Source organism: Clarias gariepinus, chromosome 1 (assembly GCF_024256425.1).
Source record: "Clarias gariepinus isolate MV-2021 ecotype Netherlands chromosome 1, CGAR_prim_01v2, whole genome shotgun sequence".
NCBI lineage: Eukaryota > Metazoa > Chordata > Actinopteri > Siluriformes > Clariidae > Clarias > Clarias gariepinus.
In genome coordinates, this window is record NC_071100.1 from 39,374,148 (window position 1) to 39,393,950 (window position 19,803).

Below are 19,803 nucleotides of genomic sequence, written 5' to 3' on the forward strand. Positions count from 1 at the left end.
CTTCTCAGTGTCGGACACGGGTTTCTTGTGGGGGGAATCACCGACTAATGTAAATGAGACAGATTTGTTTTTCTTAGCGAGTGTGAGAACATGGATGGGCCTGCTCCGCGTTTACAGTTAAAATAGAGATGTTTGCCAGAGTGTTTCTGCCCTACTTGTTAGAGATGATGAATGAGAGTTTTTCCATTAGCAAAGAATTTCTTAACTGTAATCATAGGCAAAGAGTATTCCACCTCAGGCACATAGTAAAATGTTTTCAGTTAATCAAATTTAATTTATTTAAATCGCAGGAAACAAAAAAAGAGCCCTCGTTTATATGGGTGCCGAGTTATGAAAAAAAAAAAGTGTACACTAAAACAGGTTTAAACGACAGGAACAGAGAGAGAAACTAAATGATTACACAACGAGTGATTATCAATGCTCTAAAGCTACAGTATGTAAACATTTTGTTAAAAATGATAGTAGTAATATAAAACATTGAATGAAATATACCTATATTACAAGACTTATTTATTTATTTATTTTTTAAATAACAAAAACCCTAGAGTTATGGACTTATAAGCTTTAAATATCGATAAATGCTGGCCAAGCTTTACAGACCTGGCTGTTTCCCCTTTTTTGAATAAGTTACATTAAAGTAGTATTGGCCATCGGAAGGACTTTGAGTAGTTGAACAATGTCAAACATTAGGCTTCACTAAAATAAAAAAAATTCCCAGCGGTTCCGGTTCCTTGTTGACGATTCTGTCTGGACCCTGATGGTTTTCTGATGAATAAGAATAATTAATAAACCAATAATCTAGCACTTTTTTTTCAGAGCCAGTTAAAGGTAATAGTTTATCATGTATGGACAGAGTGTGTGGAAGAAACATTAAATAAAAGTACAACCAAGCGTGGATTAAACCAAGGAAATAAAAGTACACAATGAAAACTGGACCTTTAAAGATGAATGGACAGGTGAATATATGTTTAAAGCTTAAAACCAGTTTGTCTCTCTTTTTCCGAAACCATGACACTAATAACAAGCAGTAATGTGAAGCGCCACTGAGAGACGCAACGCAAATTAAAAAGATCCGCAGCAGTCCAAGGTGAGAGCATGTAAAATACCAGAACTGAGAGCCCGGTATGACAAGAGCAATCATAGTCCTTTTACATTCATTCACAGTCCAGTAGCGTGCAATTGTAGATTCATTAAAGATTGTTGTTTGTATTGTATACAAACACAAGGAAATATACAAGGTTATCAAAGTATAAATTGCCCACATGTTTTAGTAGTTAAAATAGCTTATTTAATTTTATTTTTTTTAGACTTGCAATGACTGCATATATAGAGATCTGAAACCTAACATAAAATTCGGTCCTTAGCTCAAAGAAAGTTTTATTGACTGGGGTACTTTTTCTTTTCTGTGTGTTTTTGGTTAGTCATTGCGTCTCTCCAAGTGTATTAGTATAACGTGAAGAATATGTGGTTGAGGGGTTTTGTAGGATTTTTATGGAAATATCATTATAACCAGCGGCTGGACTGTGTTTACATTTTTGGATTTAATCCAAACAGGGTCAGCAAGGTCAAATATCTGAAGATTATCTGAAGAGCTCAGTTTTGTCACCAGCTTCCATATTTTGATATTTTAGGCATGAAAAATTAGTAACGAGGGAATAGACTTGGTGGTTGTGGCGTTGTCATTGCAGATTTTTCTAAATAAATTAAATTGTAAAACTTTGAACACAGTCAGGATCTTTATTATTTGCAAACCTACTTTAGGTAGGTGTGTGTGAGTGTGTATACACATTATTCTGTGACAATTTGACCCGGTGCCACCTTCTTTTTGCTATTTTTTTTTTTAAAAAGCTAGTTATTTTGAGAAATTCGCTTTACTGTTCATGTCTGAGTTAGAATACTTTTAACTGCAACATTCATGTTGATTTAGGCTTTTCATACCACTTGTGTTTCTTGATGTTTTCATTTGCTCCATTTAACCACCTGATTAATTCACATGGACAATTATCACGAAAAAAATTGTGAAATGATGTTCTGGAATTCACTTATGTATGGATATGTATATTTAGCAGTTATTTTTCCAGATTCCCCAAATACGACCCACTGTAACAACGAAATCATGTTCCATGCCTCTTTCAGACGTTGTGCTCAGTGTCCTTTTGCCCTAAAGTAGGAATTTGTGGGAAATTTATGAGAACTAGCTTACTTGAGTAACAGTTAAGATTTCCTGCCTGGATCAAGTCTCGGCGTGCCTGTTGTGTTTTACGTACCAGGTCCTCATTGCCGTTAAAATTTGCATTGCAAATTTCAGTCTTCAGTCAGGATCAGTCTTTCTGGAATCAATGGCAGGATCTGATTGCCCTAGCAATAGTTTAAAAATGTTGTACTTATCTTTAACGGTTGTGGTTTTGTCTGTGCTTTTGTCGAGCAGATTGGGGTGCACCTACTGTAGCTCTTGTTTCACAACACAGCCATCCCACATTCCGTTAAAGGCAGGCACAGTTATCTGAGAAAACGGACACCTTTGAGGACAAGACAAAGCCTCGGGGGGGGTTTCCGTTGTTTTACCTAGAAGTCCATGAAGCTGTTCAGTGCTGATTTATGGGCTTCCACAGCTGCAGAACACCCAGAAGACTCCTGGGAAAAGTAATTTTTTTTGAATTTCTAAAAATAATTAATCGATCATGCAAGATGTTTTCTCAAAAAATGGCAGCTCGTTTCCAATTGGAAGATTTTCATGTTTCTTTGCATGTAAAATTTGTCCCACAGTGCTCTTTGGTTAAATAATTTTTTTGGCATGATAATGTTAACTAGATGTGATTACACAGTCCTCCAGAGCTTTGGGCTTAATAAACGAGTAAAACTGGCAGATCTCCACACATCTGCTTCACCACCAGCCACATGAAGAGAAAGGGCGTATTGTTGTGGTGCGAATGCCCAAAACAATGTTGCGTTCTGTTTTCATAAATGTTTTACTGTTTGAAAAGGGTTCTGGTTGAAACCATAGACGTGACTCACAACAAGCGGGTCACGTTCATTTCCGCCTTTTTCCTGCTTCCCCTCTTTACTTATTCCTGTTCTTAAGTTCTGTCATCAAGGGCCTGCTACTGTTCTGGAGGAAAGCCGGCACAGAGGATATAGGTGTTGACAGCAGAACATGTGGTCTTTTGGCCTTTTCTATAATGATGAGGAGAAATGGTGCAAGACTCAGATGACTGACGAACAGACTAAAATCATGCATCGTGGGCAGATCAGGTGCATCAGACAGGCAGGCAGATCAGATAGAATAATTTTACTTTCTACTTTATCATAAAGAAATTAGCTGATTTGTTCAGATTTTGAAAACGTACTAACAAACTAGGCATGCAAGAATATTTACATGGCTATGGTTAAATTTAAAATTACTCAGGAAACCATAGTTTATGAAAGAGTGCACATGCATTCCTATGTACCGTATAAAATGCTGGGATTTAATTAAAATTTAGTCAAATTAATAATTGCAAAACTGTACATTAATGTGCTTTCATGAGATGATTTTATCAAGTGTATTACGTAACAGTGCACATTAACTGTACATGAACATATTAGTGCAGTCAGGTGGATATTTGAGAAACCTTACATTAAGGTGTAGTTGAATTGACCTTTTTGGTGTGGTGCGTTTGGGAAGGTGAAAACAACGTGTTTGCCTGTATACAGCCTCGCAAAGTTCTCAACCCTGTTCCAAGCAGACTCTAGTAAAGAACTGATCCAGCTTAAGGAAGTGAAGCAAACATCATCGAAAATGTGACATATGATTGATATTTAGATTGCATCCTGAATTTCTTTCCTTTTTTTCCCACCTATGTTATTATTTTTGTGACTGTATTCGTCATGCTTGGGATTTTTTGTCAGTACACCTCGAAAAAAGGTTGTGGACGTTTATTTACTTTTTTTTTTTATCTCTGTACGTAAGATTAATGAATCACACACCAAGTGTGTTTTCAGTTCTACATATAAGCCAATCCTTTATTATAGTAAATAAACCAAATGATGCCATATTTTTTTTTTTAAATAATTCAATTTGAACTCATGCTTCATGAATGTTCAGATAGTAAACAAATGTGTTTGTGTCATATTTGTGATTAGTTTATTTGCTGTGAATTAAAAAAAAAATCTGCATGTACTTTCTCTAAGTGTGGAGATGCCAACTTTTTCTCAGTGGATTTTCGTGCCACTGTCTGCAAGTTGAGGCAGACACACATATTCCGATCCCTTTCTGGATTTTCAAGCAGAGCAGGAAGCAGTCTTAAGAAATGCCAATTCTTATGTCTTGCTCGTTTGGTCATCAGGAAGAGCAAAGCTTTATCAGCTGTTAATTATAAAAGCTTGATATGTCACCATAGCTGATCTGACTGATTTAATTGGAAATGGGGATCAATAACTCCCGAAAGTATCCCGTTTATTGTACCAGTGATAATGATGATGGAGCAGGAATTCTAATTGATTCCATTCCTCAAGTTGATCCATTAACTGTCTGCACAGTCGCCACAAACAGAACAGTAGACATCAGCATGTCCGAGCTAAGCAACAGTGATTAATGTCAATAAGAAGGAAGCGTATATATTTATGCACTCTGTTTTTGGGTGTGCTTCCTTTTTTTTTTTTTTTTTGAGCATCAGCACTGTTTAGTTCAATTATATATTTTTTATCTTGTACATGAATCATAGTAAAATTATTGAATGCCAGACTATGGCCCATGAGTCAGTCACTAAGCAGAACTTCTGCATTCTTTAATAAAATACCCGGCAAACTACAAGAGGGCAATTTGGCAATTTTGGTTTTCAAGCAATGTATTCAGCGTGGCGTTTGCATTTAACAGAAATCGCAATTTAAAAATGCTTCCTAGATGTAATTTAATAGCTTGTCCCAGATTTCAAAAGCGTCTTGAATGACGCTCTGCACTTCATTAGCGCGTTTGTTTTCTTTTTGGGATGTATTTACTTCGAGGCAGATGCACATCTACTGTAGGTCTATACAAAATGTGATGTGAAAATGAATCAGCTTGTCCACCGGGACCACCCGATTGGTCACGTAGGATATCTTATTCTACAGAATTCATGTAATTTTTAGATTTGGGGCGTTTGGTTTCATGCAAAAAACAAGCAACCGCTAATCACTCAGCAGATGAGTAAAAAAAAAAACAAAAAAAACCATTGTCTCCTTTCAACTAAACCTGCTCGGGGATTTTAACTTGGGTTTTTGTTCTTTATTTCAACACTTTCAGCTCAGTCATCTGAGACTCTTGCTTTTAAACTGCATGTCATGGAACGTCAGTGTCATAAGATGAACACAAAGTGCAGGCCAGGCATGCATAACTAATACACCCGCCTCTTTCCTTTCTACAGCGGCACCTCCTGAGAGCGACCATTACATGATCCTATTACTCCACACGAGGCGGAATTGGAACAGGGCTGGAGTTTGATTGAGGTAAATGAGGTTCTCTGAGACCACTCCATTCTCAGTGGACAAAAATGCATTTGCCTGAGTGGTCTGAACTCTCAGATTAGCCTAATTACAAGACTGACTCGGGTGTTTTCATTTTCATACTCGTGATGGTGCCTTTGCTCTAGTTTGTGCGTCCTTCAGTATGGACTCCTATCAAGTTTCATATTGTGATTCTCAAAAAAAATATTTTCAACGGCATGACATGTCATATGATATCCTGTACATAACTTTGTCACAAACTGCCTGAAAAAAAAATAAGACAGATTGTAAGACAGTCAGAAATGTTGCAAAATCTTGGCTTCCAGTCAGTAATTCAATTTATTTAAAAAAAAAATAATAAAACAAACAGGAAAGCTTTATACCTTATGCCCAGAGATGGAGAGCCCGAATCCCAACGACGCAGCAGCCATCCGTGGCCAAACACGCACTCGCTTGTCAATCACAGCCGATCACGTGCATCATGTAAGATCACAAATGCGGAAGAGGGAGGACAGCACCTAATCCCCCCCCCCCACCGTGTGTGTTGCACCACCACGTGTCGTTTGCCCTATATTCAGTAGACTGGCATAGCATGTTATACTTCACAGCTTCTTACCTGTTGGTGAGAGCTGGATGGTGGGTGGGAAATTCCAGGTGAGCAAATACTGTAGGAAAGACTATAAATGGGACAAAGACTCTTACAAAATTGTCAAACATTTTTAAAACGTTTAATGACATCATAATGTCTGTAATATATTTAACAGAAACGTATCTTAAATTACATGTAGTTTGTTACATTATTGATACTTTGGTTTCGTTTTGCCAAACCCGGCTCTTCACTGATTTGAAATGAGGTTCAGAAAGAGGTACACAGTCAACAGGAAGTTCTCATAGTAGAGCAGAAGATAAAAGAGCAATCTCTCCACCCAGGAAATGTTTATCTCTCTTAGATGTGCAATCAAAGGTGAGAACTAAGCCTGATGACTCTCAAGACAAAAGGCTGAATTATTATGTAATATTTTTAAGGCACATCATCTACTGTTGTCTTGTTTTACCGTATTGATATTTAAAAAGCAAACACGCCTATATTATAATACAATAATAAAAAGTGTGTGTAATAAAAAGAAAGAAAGATGCTCCTCTGCCTTCAATCTGCGGTTACTTCATGCTTTAGTGCTTTGTTCTGTTCTTTTTTTTCGGCACACTTCAGCGGGCAGCACATAATCGTGTTGGGGATTTTGCGCTGACAGTTGCTAACTCTTACTCACCCTTTCCTTCATCAGGGGACCCCCCCCAAACCCTACCGCTGCACAACACAAACCCCCCACCGCACCCCTCCCGCTCTGAGTCACGGTCACATTTGTAACACACACCCCGCATCATTTGAATAGAGTATAGGAGTTTCCAACAGAGCATAGACACCTGAGACTCGCTGTCTTTTCACGCTGGAAAGAGAAAACCCAGTCTTACTACGAATTTAAAAATAGACAGCACTCAGCCATTCATTCATGTTTTAAACATTCCTTCTGGCTGCGGAAAGACCGTAGTAGAACAGCGCCGTTCTCAGTGCTGCTGTTTTACAATGCTAAAATTCAAATGAAGTAGCTGCTCTCTCAGATCCGGTGCTCGTATTTAAGACTCGAATGCTCTGAAGGGTTGGAAGTGTACTTTGGATGTCTTCCTTGGGGGCCCGTTGTTTGCTGTTCATCTTCATGCCTGATTTACGGGGCGCCAGTAAACGTTTATGTCGGCCCAAGGCATGTTTAGAGCGTTGTAAGGTTTGGGAAGGTACAACCAAATATTATAATGTTCTGTTGAGTATGATGCCTAAGAAAAGAGGAATTAGTGTGAATAATAAAAATGATTACACTACAGTGTAGTTGTACTACAATGCTTTGATTCTGAGTGGTCAGGAGGTTTTGATTCATTTTATCCAACCGCATAAGTGCAGGATTTGTATTAATAAACTCAAATGTGTTCTCGTTTCTAAATTTAAAAAAATTATTTGGAGGCTTTGCATAGGAAAGATGCTTCGCATTATTGTAACTATTGATGTGGAAAGTCCTCTCTAAGGAGTTGGTTTTCTATAGAACTCCACACTTGCATTTAACTTCATTTGCTTGTTTTACTCGATCATATCCTTGTCAGACATACAGTTTGTTCACAGGTGTTAGTTAATTTCTGTGCCTGAGATACAATTCAGGGGCACGTTTTGGTTAAGTTGCACGCGTAGTGTTGCCAACTCTTCAGTAAGGAAAGTAGCCGTTGGCTGTCCTAAAAGTCGCTAGAAGTTGCTAAATGATGTCTTTGCGTAATTTACATAATGTCATAACTAAAAATGAGTAGGTTAAAAAAACATCCTAAATACGTTTAGAACTATACAAATGAACTTTTTTTCTGTCAAGTATCCTGCTCGTATATAAATAATTTTATTTATTTTGAATTAAATCACACAAAATAAAAAAACAAAACAAAAGAGCAATGATATAACAAGTCTCAGTTAACTTTACACAGTGCATGTAGAAAGGTTTTTATTATATTAAAGGGGTCATACGGGCCTAAATGCACTTTTTCAAGCTGTTTGGACTGAACTGTGTGTTAGGAGAGTGCGTACACAACCACTCTACAATGATAAAGAGCCGCCCAGTGATTTTCTTTTCATTTATTACAATAACATGCCCCGTCTGAAATCAGGCCAATCGCAAATGCCTGTCGATGTGACGCCACAAGAGGCCGCTCCTACTATAGTTGATTGACATCGGTGTTTTAGCAAAGACCCGCCCCGAGTGAGAAGAAGCTGTCGGCCATTGTTTTTCGCCGCTGGAGCAAAATGTCGCCTAAGCAAGTGTGTTGTACAGTTTTTGTGTGTAATAGCGAACACAGCAGTCGTCATTCACCACTGACATCTGAGCCGCTGAGGACACAGTGGCTGAATTTAGTTTTTAAAGCTAACGTCCCCGCCGATTTACCTAAATGCATTCATGTTTGCGCTAATATTTTTTCACTAGACTGCTTTATAAACGCAGGTCAATATAAAGCTGGTTTTGCTGCGAAGCACTGCGTTGTGGGCAATGCTTTGTGGGTCATGCAGTCCAAAGCATTGCCCGCACTGGACTGCACTCCCGTGGCTATACCACACGAGTGTTGTGAAGACACGCCCCCCCAGAACTGGCTCAGAACTGAGCAGAGATCATAAGCATTTAAAGGACCATGCACTGAAACTGCTGAAAACAGAGCTAGTTTTTACCAGTTAAAAGTAGTGTTTTTTTTACACAACACAAAATTTTGAGAATTTTTAATTAAAGTATATTACAAACTTTTCATTAGGACCCTAAAGAATCATATTAACATTTAATGAAAAATGGGATGTGTGGGACCTTTAAAGATTTTTGTTTATGTCGTCATTCCAACCCTTCTCCTTTATCCTGGCTTGGGACCGTCTAAAGTGACCCAAAAGGGACACTTTGGCTGAGTTAGTTTTTTTTTTTGTTTAGTTTTTTCTTATATATCATATACAAAATATACAGACACATCAAAGTCTCAAAGTCTTCAGTAACACCAGAAAAAGTCGCTAAAAAAATCAGTTTGCTAGAGGGGTCTGAATACATGCTAAATATAGCGACAAAGTCACTAAGTTGGCAACACTGCGCGTGCAAACTATACAATTTGTTTACAAATTTTGGTTGTGTAAAGAAGAAGATGCAGTTCATGAACACTTTTTGGTTAATTTGCCCAAGATATAATTCAGGGTCAGAGGTGGCTCAGTGGGTAAGGTGTTGGACTGTGAACCAGGAGGTTTAATCGTCAACGTTGCCGGGCTGTCACTGTTTGATCCTTTACCTCCAGTTGCTCAGAGCTGGCAACCCGATCCTGTAAATAACGGTCACATAAACAGCGGATGTATATTCGTTGCCCGATGTGCGGGGCGGCACGTAGAGGGAACCATCCAAGATACAATTCACTCCCACGTTTTAGCTAATTCCTGCACACAAATACAGTTTTCCATGCATTTTGGTTCATTTGTGCAAAAGAGATACAATTCCTAGGCATTTTTTGTTCATTTGTGCTTTCAAGACATTATGGGTTGAGTGAACAAACTAGAGAAAAAAAATAATAATAATGTGGTCACTTTGGAGCTCCGTAGGTTTAAATTGTTAGATGAAGTCTCCAGTGTTGGCGCTTTCTAATTGTAAGCAGGGTTCTGACGGCGAAAACTGATGTTTCTTGTTGACATCAACCCCCTTTATTTTTGTGTTATTTATTATTAAGTGATAAAGCATGCAATATGCAGAATACACGCCAAAACAGTGCTGTTTTTTAAAAGAACCTGACTAAAACAGAGTTTGATTATATTTATTTAACATCCAGTAAAATCTATTTTAAGGCTGAAAAAAATATTTATTTTAAGTAGTAATAAAAAAACGGATTATAATTACTTTATCAAATGTTCAAATTAAGGTTTACATTAATTCATGTAAAAAAAAAAAAAGTGGTTGGGAAAGAGTACATCTTTATATTGTCCAGTCTTTAAAATAAGTATGTTTTAGTAATTATTAGTAATTATTCTTATATTGCTGTGGTTATAAAAGGAGAATTAAGCACAGAGGATCAAGTTTTTAATAGGAAAATAATTACCTCTGCTTTGCATCGGGCCTCGTTACACCGGCCATGACTTATTTTCTTATAAAAACATGACCCAGTTGTATTTGATTCCTTTTTTTCATGCGCTAGATAAGTTATTTAATCTTAATGAGTTCAAGGCTTAAGTGCAAGCACAAGTGACTAAGCAGAGTGTGGACTTGGCATGGTTTTGCGCGCTTGTGATCAATCACAAGGCCGTCGCTCAACACAATCGTCTGCCCTTTAGTTGCATTCTTCAGAGTTCACTCATAAACCCAGCTGACTGAGAAGGACCTCTCATGTGAACTGTGTGCGGAAAAAGCATGCGTCAGTAACCGGATCTCAGTCGGGCCTGAAAATGGAATTAGAGAAGAGAATGTGCTCACCATTACTGAGCGACATGACCGAGCAGGTGGCTAGGAACGGCACCAGTAAAGGTCCCGTGACCTCTTTTTCACATGTTTAAATCATCAGGCTGTGTAATTTTGTTTGAAGTCTCCGGAGGTGTTTATTGCACATGGACACAGTGTTCCCTTCATTATCACTCTCTCGGTATGGCTCGTGATAGTGGCTATAATCAGGTACAGCATTAATATGTAACTGTGTACTCAGTCAGAGGGAAAGGGAGTGTCTAAGTCTCATGTCCAGGTGAACTAGTTCTCATGTGTCACTGCTCAGACTTTTATTGACTTTCCCTCTCTCTAGCACTTTCACTAAGTAATGATTTGTAGGTCATTGTGTATACACACTGTTCATTGTCTTTATTAGACCGGACCTTTAAGACCGGGCCTGTTCATTAATGATGTACACAAAAGGATTAAGTCTTAAAGTGCAGTGAAATGTCTTCCTTCATATATCTTAGCTGGGATCAGAGCACAGGGTCAGCCAAGATGCTGCTAATTTAGATATTTACAATTCTAAATAAATTCATTATTGTCAACTGGTGTGTAAATAAAAACCTTTTGTAAATGAGTTTCTAGGATGGCAAAGTGATTTGAACATAGCGCTGATACTCACAAATATTGCTTATCTACATCCAGCGAAAACACCACTGGGCTTATCTACAGTTTGAATCAAATCGTATCTTTAATTCTAAATTGAAACATGGCGGCTAGATCTGATCAATATTCCTGAGCCTTCGCCACTGAGCCACTACTGCTAAATGTCCTTTGGAAACTCATCTTTTAAACAAGAAAAAAACTGATTAACAAAACAATATTTATACTGCAGAGAAAAAAAACTTTTAATATACACCTAAAATCAGGAGTAAAGCTAAAGCACAGTTAATAGATGTACAGTAGATAATGCAGAAATAAGTTTTTTGAAAAACAGGTTATTCCAGTCCTTGCTTTATTTCTGCATTTTGCTTCTTCTTTAGAAAGATAAGTAATTTTTGTTATTATTTCTGAGTTAATTTCATACTGGACCTACATTCCAAGCTTGTTTATTTTATTAGTCCCATTTGTTTCTCTCCAAGACCTTGTATTGATGATGGGAGAGTTGAACCGCTGCGTAAAGTCCTCTCCAGCACTTTCCAGAGATTCTCAATAGCATTAAGGTCTGAAAAAATCCATGTGTGATGATGATATCTTGTGCTCCCTAAACCACTCTTTCACAATTTGCCCCTGATGAATCCTGTCATTGTCACCTTAAAATAAGCCGTCTGGGAAGAATCCTGGTCATTCAGTATGTTCAGATTGTGTCAGCTGACCTAATTTTTTGGGAACATGGCTTGTGCGGTTGGTACTGGGCATGACTGTTTATCACTTCATCCACCTCTCTTCTTACCCTGATGCACCAATCACTCTGGAACAGGGTAAATCTGGACTCATCAGACCACATGACCTTTTTCCATGGCTTCACAGTCCATTCTTTATGCTCCCTAGCAGATTGAAGTCTTGTTTTTTTTCCCCCAAGCCTCACTAATAAGTTGTCTTAAGGCCGCACAGCTGTTTAGTCCCAATCCCTTGAGTTGTCTTTGCACTGTGCATGTGGAAACACTTACTTTCACTGTTAAATATAGCTGCGAGTTCTACCGTTGTGTTTTTACGATTTGATTTCACTAAGCGTTTACTACGTCTTCTACTGTGCCAAGCTCATGCAGGATGCTTTTCTGACCACATTACTTCCTAGAAGGCGCCACTATCTTGCTAGACTTTAATAAAGTGTTTCACAGTTCGTAACCCGACTTTTGTAGTTTTAGCAATCTCCTTAGTTGTTTTCTTTGCCTTTCTAGTTATCTTCTTTCATTGTGAGACAGAGTAACACCTTTGCTCCGACCACAGGATATGGTCTTCTGACATGCTTTTTTAAGAAATACCAGCTGAAACGTATTAATCACTGCAGTAATTATCCAATGGCAGGCTCTTACCTATTTGCTTAGTTAAAACCAGGTGGGGACTTTTTCTTTTTTTGGACAGGCAGTGCATATTTTTTCACAGCACATCAGCTTCTTTTTCTACATGCTGTCAAGTCATAATCTGCAATCTTGTGATTATGCAGACTGCAGTCACAGAGCGTTGACTCGGTTACTGAAGTGATCATTACATTAATATGGAGAACTGGAACAAATTTTGTTTATTTGATTTTAATTTGATTTTAGAAAGATTTTTTTCGCACGAATTAGGTTTGTAATTATCATTTTAGTTTTGATCTAACAGAAGTGTTCAGCTAGTTTGTCAAGCCGACATTAGTGATAAGTGAATTCTGCTACATTCTCTCTCTGAGCCCACTTCCTTCTTCATTTTGCTGTCGTAGCAGATAAACTGGGTGATAAAGAATGTGCAGATTTTTTCTTTCTTAAAACACCCACAATTTAACTTTCCATAGTGGGTTTATTTAAAATGCACTGAGAGCAGGATCAGAATCCTAGCCCTTCAGATGGCCATGGGCTACTAACAAGCCCCATATTTTACACACAGTCATCCATCTACTGCACAACATATTCCCAGGGCAGCTCACCTTCCCCTCACCTATTTATTTTTTTTGTCTTTTCTATGGCAATTTTTTTTATGCCATTGTCTGAATGTTCTAGTCCAGCTGTCTTTACTTTTCAAAGAACTACTTTTACACTCGTCCCAGTTTAGAGTGGAATGCTGATGAGAAGAATGTGGTTCTAATACGATCCACTTGCTCTGTGTGTGTCTGTGAAAGAGACTGAAAGGGAAAAAAAAAGTTTTGGCTAAACCGCTGAAGCTCTAGCAGATGATACTGATCAGTGTTTGCAGAGCCGCATCTCCAGCAATGACCCATTCGACTTCCTCTGGATGAATGTGGCCACTTGGTCATTTAAGCTATCTATTTTGCCTATTTTTATCCAGTCCTGGCTCTTGCTGCGTTGGCGTAGCTCCAGCACCCTGCTCAGTGAAGCAGCTAGTCTGGACGTCTGTGTTTATCATTCAGCTGTTTCTGCTCATGAGTGCTTTTGGATTCACTAAAGCAGTCGTTTTTAGAATGAATTAAATCTTGGCTTAATATATAAACATTAGTACAAGTGATTCCATTCATTTCTCCGTGATTAAACATGTAGGATTTGTTCAGCCCTATTCAGATGGGGCTAGTTTGACGTGCTGTGGTGGGGTAACTGAATCAGTCATTTTAGTCATTTTTACAGACTGAAGATTACGGTATGTTTTACCATCTCTTAAAATGACCACAAAAAAAAAAAAGTCCAAGATTTTGCTATAACAAGATTCTGTTACATCCTGTAGGGAAAGGGCTTTAGCACATTTTCTTAAGTATAACAAAAAACACACTACAGGAAGCTCAGGCTCCCATGAAACCGAGCGTTGGCCGAGTATAAAACGCAGTACAATGAAATGCAGACATTCTTTACAATGAGTTCAGAAAATCAGCGTTCCTGAGGTTTTTGCAAAAGTTACTGAGATCCTAGCACCGGTTATTGTCATGCAACTTGCTAATGACCAACAAAAGCAACTACAAGCATGGGCACCGCTACTAAATTAAAACTAATTACTTCACTGCTGGTGGGCCACCCTGTCATGTGGGATTTGAAGCAGTGATGAATGTGGCGTTACACTTGCCAGACAGTTGCTAGACACTTCCTTTTTGTCTTCAGACACCGGAGTGAAACGTGTGTCTGCTTGAAATGAAAAGTGAGAAGTACCATGATGATGAAGGTAAAGATATACATATCTAACAAAAAGCATTAAGAACGTTGTTTAATGACAGACGGGCCTGCTGGCGAATCTCACCGCATTCCTCTCACTGCTCGAGTTTTGTGGTTGAAAGATTTGCCTGTCTTTTTCTTAATGATATATTGCGTCAGTTCAGTCTTAACATCATCAGGTGAGACAAAGGATTAAAGAACATGTTCTGTTCTGAAACTGTGGAACTGTCACGGCCTGCCTCATGCTATTTGGCCCCGAGCCGAGTGCAGGGCAACCCTCCCAGATCTTACACTACAGCATCCTGCGCGCTGTCGATGCTTGTGGAATGTTGGCCTGCTCTCAGTAACTTCTTGGATGTGAATGTGAAGGCTCATGGTACTCTTGTTAGCATGTGGACTGAAGACGTTGTGAGCTTCACTGTGTGTTTTCTGGACACCCACCCACACACACAATACAAGTGGTGCCATGGGCTAATGATACATTTAAGTAAAAGCTCCTGGGTAATGACTTGGTTACCAAGAAACTCAAAATTCTAGGTTCAAAATGATCTACGTTAGCGATATGAGGGGCGCTAAAGTCAGACAGGGACAGGCCGAGAGTAAAAACTCCAACCATTTTTCTACATCATCTCCTGCTATGCTAATGCACTTATCCCAGTGTTTCACTGGTGCTTGAATACCATCAAGGTGGAAAGTTTTCTGAGTAGGCCAGAGCCATGACCAGATTGCCTGCTTGATGTCTGAAACACCAGCCTCCCAGGAACTCCGTTCGTAGTGCAAACGTGTAGAAAGAGCTTGGAGCTAGGTCTGTCCTGGAGATGTGGCAATAATTTCCAAGTAGTGTTTGTAAATGATTGTGCGTCCAACTCCTCCATACAGGTGTGTCTTATCCACAAGGATCAGGCGTTCCACTCACTGTGGATGCTGATAGGAGCGACTGCAGTGGGTTCAAGCTACCTCGGCTGGCATCGGCATTTATGACTATATTTTTTAAAACGTTTGCACCATTCAAATCTTTCACTGCGGTTAAGAGTCTCATCACCGTACTGTGCTTGAAGTCTTCTGTCAGTGTCGATCAGTATTACGCCTTCATTCATGAGGAGAATTTTCTTCACGGTTTGACTTGAACCCCCTTCGTATTTAGGAAGGTAAGTGCGCTAATACAGAAATGATTGTGTTCGAATTTCACCAAGATGTTGGGCAACACTCAGCTGAGATTAGTCATCACATGTGGAAGAGATCCTCATAGTAATACAGTATGTCTCAGGAACAAGTTGTTGAATGATTGTAGGGTTTATACAGATTCAATAATGTAAGTAAGATGAATTGATAAGACTTGAGTGAGTATTAAGGCCACAAGAAGGTCAAATATCTGCAGTCAGATTTCTTGTCAATTACTTCCTTCCTGTTCGTCATACGGAAATGTTTTCTTACACGCTCGGGTTAAAAACTTGAGGAGCCATGAGTCCAGACGTCCGTGTGCACTTCTTCTGTCTGACCGTGATGCCTCGAGTATGAATGCTTGCTTGTTTGTGTGGAAGTTTGTATTTATTTATTTTTATTTATTGTTTTTTTTTTAGCTGATTTGTTCACTGGAAGACTACAAAAACGTATATCAAAACACAATGTCTGCTTATACTGTATACTATATTAATCAACTGATTTCTCATTGTGTTTTTCATCATTTGATGTTCTGACGTTATGCCAAATTACTTGACCCCATTTGAATGACCTCTTTTTTTAATACCTACATGAACAGTAAATCCATGAAGGTAATTTTTTTTTTCTTTTTTCTTTGGTTGTTTTTGGGCTTTGTTATACGACTGTGACATTTTGTGCCACAGGTGGGTCGATGCCAGCTTGTTCTGAATCATACAGCGCAGACAGACTTGAAACCCTAAAGTCAGATCGTAACTTCCTTTAGTGACCACTTTAAAAAAAAAAAAAAAAAAAAACCCTAGCTTTTTGGGTTAGTATGTGTAGGTAGCAATTCGCAGTGTTGTTTATAGTATAACGCTGACATCATGCATTGAACATTGTTTGGTGTGAAGTCAAATACTAAAATGCATAATGCGCAGCTTGAGTATGTTTAAGTTTTGGTGGCCTACAGCTTGTTTGTTAGTGCATTATTTGTTTAGCTGCACTTTCGAGTTCACTTGCCTCAAAAAGTGAACAGAAGTCAGGTACGTTCTCAGAGTGTAAATATGCTTATAGATAGCATAGTCATGTGTCCTGTTAGGTATTAGTATGTTTTTTTTTATTTTATTTATTTTTTGGCCATGAATGCGAGTAAGAGGGCCAGCATAATATTAACCACTAACGGTTTGTGAGCCACTTGGACGGTTTGGATGAAGGTTAAAACTTTTTGCGCGAGACAGGATTACATATGAGACTGTAACTACATGCACACAAAGCAGAGGTTCTATACACACACACGCCATGTCCTAATATGCCAGGCTTTCACTACATCAAGAAACAAACACGTTGCCTCAGCTAAAGCACAAACCTCGTCTGTTTTTAAATTTCAAACTAGCTCAGGTTATTGACTGTGTGGACTTTTTGAGCAAGTTGCTCAGAGTCTGTGGTGGTGTTTTTTTGTTTTTTTTTGTCCTATGACCTCTGGTCCCCTCCCACCTCTCAAAAACATACCAGTAGGTAGATCAGTTATGCTGAAACCAGCCCTGGTAAATGAGTGTGTGGATATGTACAACTTGGCGACAAGTCATGGCGACTGGACTCCTCTTCTTTCTGGTTCGAAATGTTTGACATCGAAAACCTTTATCGATATACATTAGAGTGCATAAAAATGTATATGAATTTACCCTCAATGATAAACCGGTATCCCATCCATGATGTTATTTCTCGGACCAGGTTACGTGTCCACAATTAGTCTGATGTAAATAAAAAAAAAAAAAAAAGAAAAGTGAATGAAAAAGTTACAGCTTTGACGGCTTTATTTCTCTTGATGTTGTTTTGTGTAATGAGCAAGCAGGCATGTGGTTATTTCTCTGGCAAAGTCTCAAACAGCGTCTCAGTGTGGCTTACACTTTTTACACGTCTGTTTTACTGGAAAAAAAGGTTTTCTTTATTTCCAGGCGAGAATTTTTTTGCAATTTGAGAACTCTTTAAATCACTGCTTTACACAGGAAGCTTTTGTTTGATTATTCTCAAGTCTGAATGTGAAAACGCACTATTGATCGTATATTAATAGAGATTTGAAGAAAGCTAAATTTCAATTTTTTGCTCATTATTTTTTTTTCTACTTTACTCGTGTCTAATATTTTTTTAATTTTTATAATATATATATATATTTAATTCTTTAACACGCTTGGCATGTTGTTGTTTTTTTTTTCCCTTTCCAGCATAGTGCCAACAGTGATTTTTCTGGAATTTCTGGGTCAGACTGTCATCCATGCTTGAAATCACGTCTCCTTGTGCTAACGGCTCAGCAAAGATCCAGGTAGTAAAAACATTCATGCGTAAACACTCCTACGCTAATAGTCGAATAGTAGCTTTAATTCAGCATTGTGATGTTCACCTTGATTGAACTCTCTTAAATCTCTTAATTTAATTTTTTAAAATAATTTTTCCCAGCGATGTTTTAAAAGTTAAACACAACTCGCAGACACCTTCATGATCATTATTTGTGTACAATTATGTTATTGCCCTTAAATTCAGCGTACAGGGCATTTAATTTTAGATCTTTCTACCAATAGAAAGTCTTGCGTTAAAAAAAAAAAATATATATATATATCACGTTTAATCATTACAAGTGCTTTATTGGTGTAAACTAAACCAATTGATCACTGAATCTTCACAGACCCTGGAGTCCACCCTGAGAACCATCGTCCGTAAAGATTTTTTTTTTTTTTGACCTTCATTTTAGCTAAGTTAAAAGCAATACATCAAAGCAGCACAGTACAGATGGTGTATAAACATCTATTCCAGCAAATGCATAAAATTTTTTTTTAATTTATTCAAATGTCTTTGGGAGATTTTTTACGTAACATCTCAAGTGTGAGCGCCACAGTTGAATTTCCACTGAGCTAAAGTGAAAGTTTAAAGCTGCAATCGGTTACGCTTTAATGAGGAGGGGAATCACATTGATTGTTGCTCAAATATTAAAACGGTTCTTGATCACTCCCACCTAAAGAGAACAACCTTGTGGAGAAATGACGGTATATTTTGCTCACTGACTCATCTATGGGCTTTTTAGCCGTGAAGCGGAGTAGGAGGACGTTGTGATTTCCTGCCATGTATAACAAGTTCATATTCCACTTCAAGCAGCGTATGCCACATCCTCCCTTCGTTTGAGGGGTTTTTGTTTATGAATGGCAACCATTGGTTGTTGCATGTTGCATGTCAGGGCTGTGTGTGTGTTTAACCCACTGACACAGTCTGGTGGGCAGGTTTGAGCTTTGAGCGTGGTGGAAACCCCTGAACCATTGTTGGGGCCATTTACGCACAAGACAACACAAAATACTCCAACCAGAAACCAGTTAACGCTTCCATAAGAACAAAACATGATACGCCCTACAGTATATAATGTTATAGCACAATTTAGCCCCTCTTATACGTTAAATGTATCTGATTTTAGCTATTTATTTTATCTTTGACAAAAAAATAAACGATGAATAATTATGGTTAGTTATTAGTGTATTAGGTGTTGTATACTAAATGTGTCCAATTATGCTGCTTGCTGTCATAGCGCTTATGAAGTAACAACTACACCTTTTACACATTTAGATTTTTCCACATTTTTAGGACAGTCCCTACATGCAGTAAGTCGTATGTTTGTACCTAGCATAGTGTTTGTGTAAAATACAGTATGTTTAAAATCAAGAAAAGACTTGGTGACTTGGTATTGGGAGTAAAATGTTGGGCTCAGTTGGTCCCTGTCTGAATGTCCCGTTAAAATAAAGTCTTAGAATAATTTCCCATATAGGTCATGCCAAATTTACTACAAATGCTCGACTGTTTGAATATGAAACTTACTTGACCGCAGTAGGAGACATAATGCCACCACCATTGCCAAATTAATCCTCACAGCCCCCACAAACTACACTACTACGACCTATTAACAGACGTCTGCACAGCCAGGCAAAGATATGTGTAACACATCTGTTACACATTTATGCTCCTGTTTTTTGTTTTTTTTCTGTTATGTGACATTACCAGTTAGCCAGCTAATATTAAAATAACACAGTTTGCGTATTCATTGGTAAAACTTGACATGAAGGGGAAGTAACCAAGCAAGACGTCCATCTAAATAAATTGAAGAATGTTTTCAACTTTTGTTTTTTCAAACCAGCATCAGTATATGTTTGGAAATAAAAAAAAAAAACTGAAATATTAATTTATAGCTGTTGTTTAATGTTGACTTTATTAAATTGGCCTGTACATAAATCCTGAGCTTTTGAACCCGGAGAACCGTACACATCCAAAAATCATTTCTTCATACTTAATCATAGTATTTAGTAGCTGCAGTAAAGTAATAGTGAGTTTGCAGTTCTCAGCGAGTCCGGACAAGGTGACTGCTCTCGGCAGTTAAGGATGTTAAAAAGGCGATTATTGTCTGTGGAAAACCACAAGAA

General features: G+C 38.2%; 1 long non-coding RNA gene across 2 annotated transcripts in view; it reads left to right on the top strand.

Annotated features, from left to right (window-relative positions):
- LOC128517964 (uncharacterized) overlaps positions 1–19,803 on the top strand; it is a 79,041-nt gene that overhangs the window by 20,381 nt on the left and 38,857 nt on the right. For both annotated transcript variants that reach the window (XR_008357547.1, XR_008357546.1), the window contains exons 2-3: positions 5,382–5,463; positions 17,572–17,669. This is a non-coding gene — a long non-coding RNA (uncharacterized LOC128517964). The remainder of the gene's footprint in view (positions 1–5,381; positions 5,464–17,571; positions 17,670–19,803) is intronic.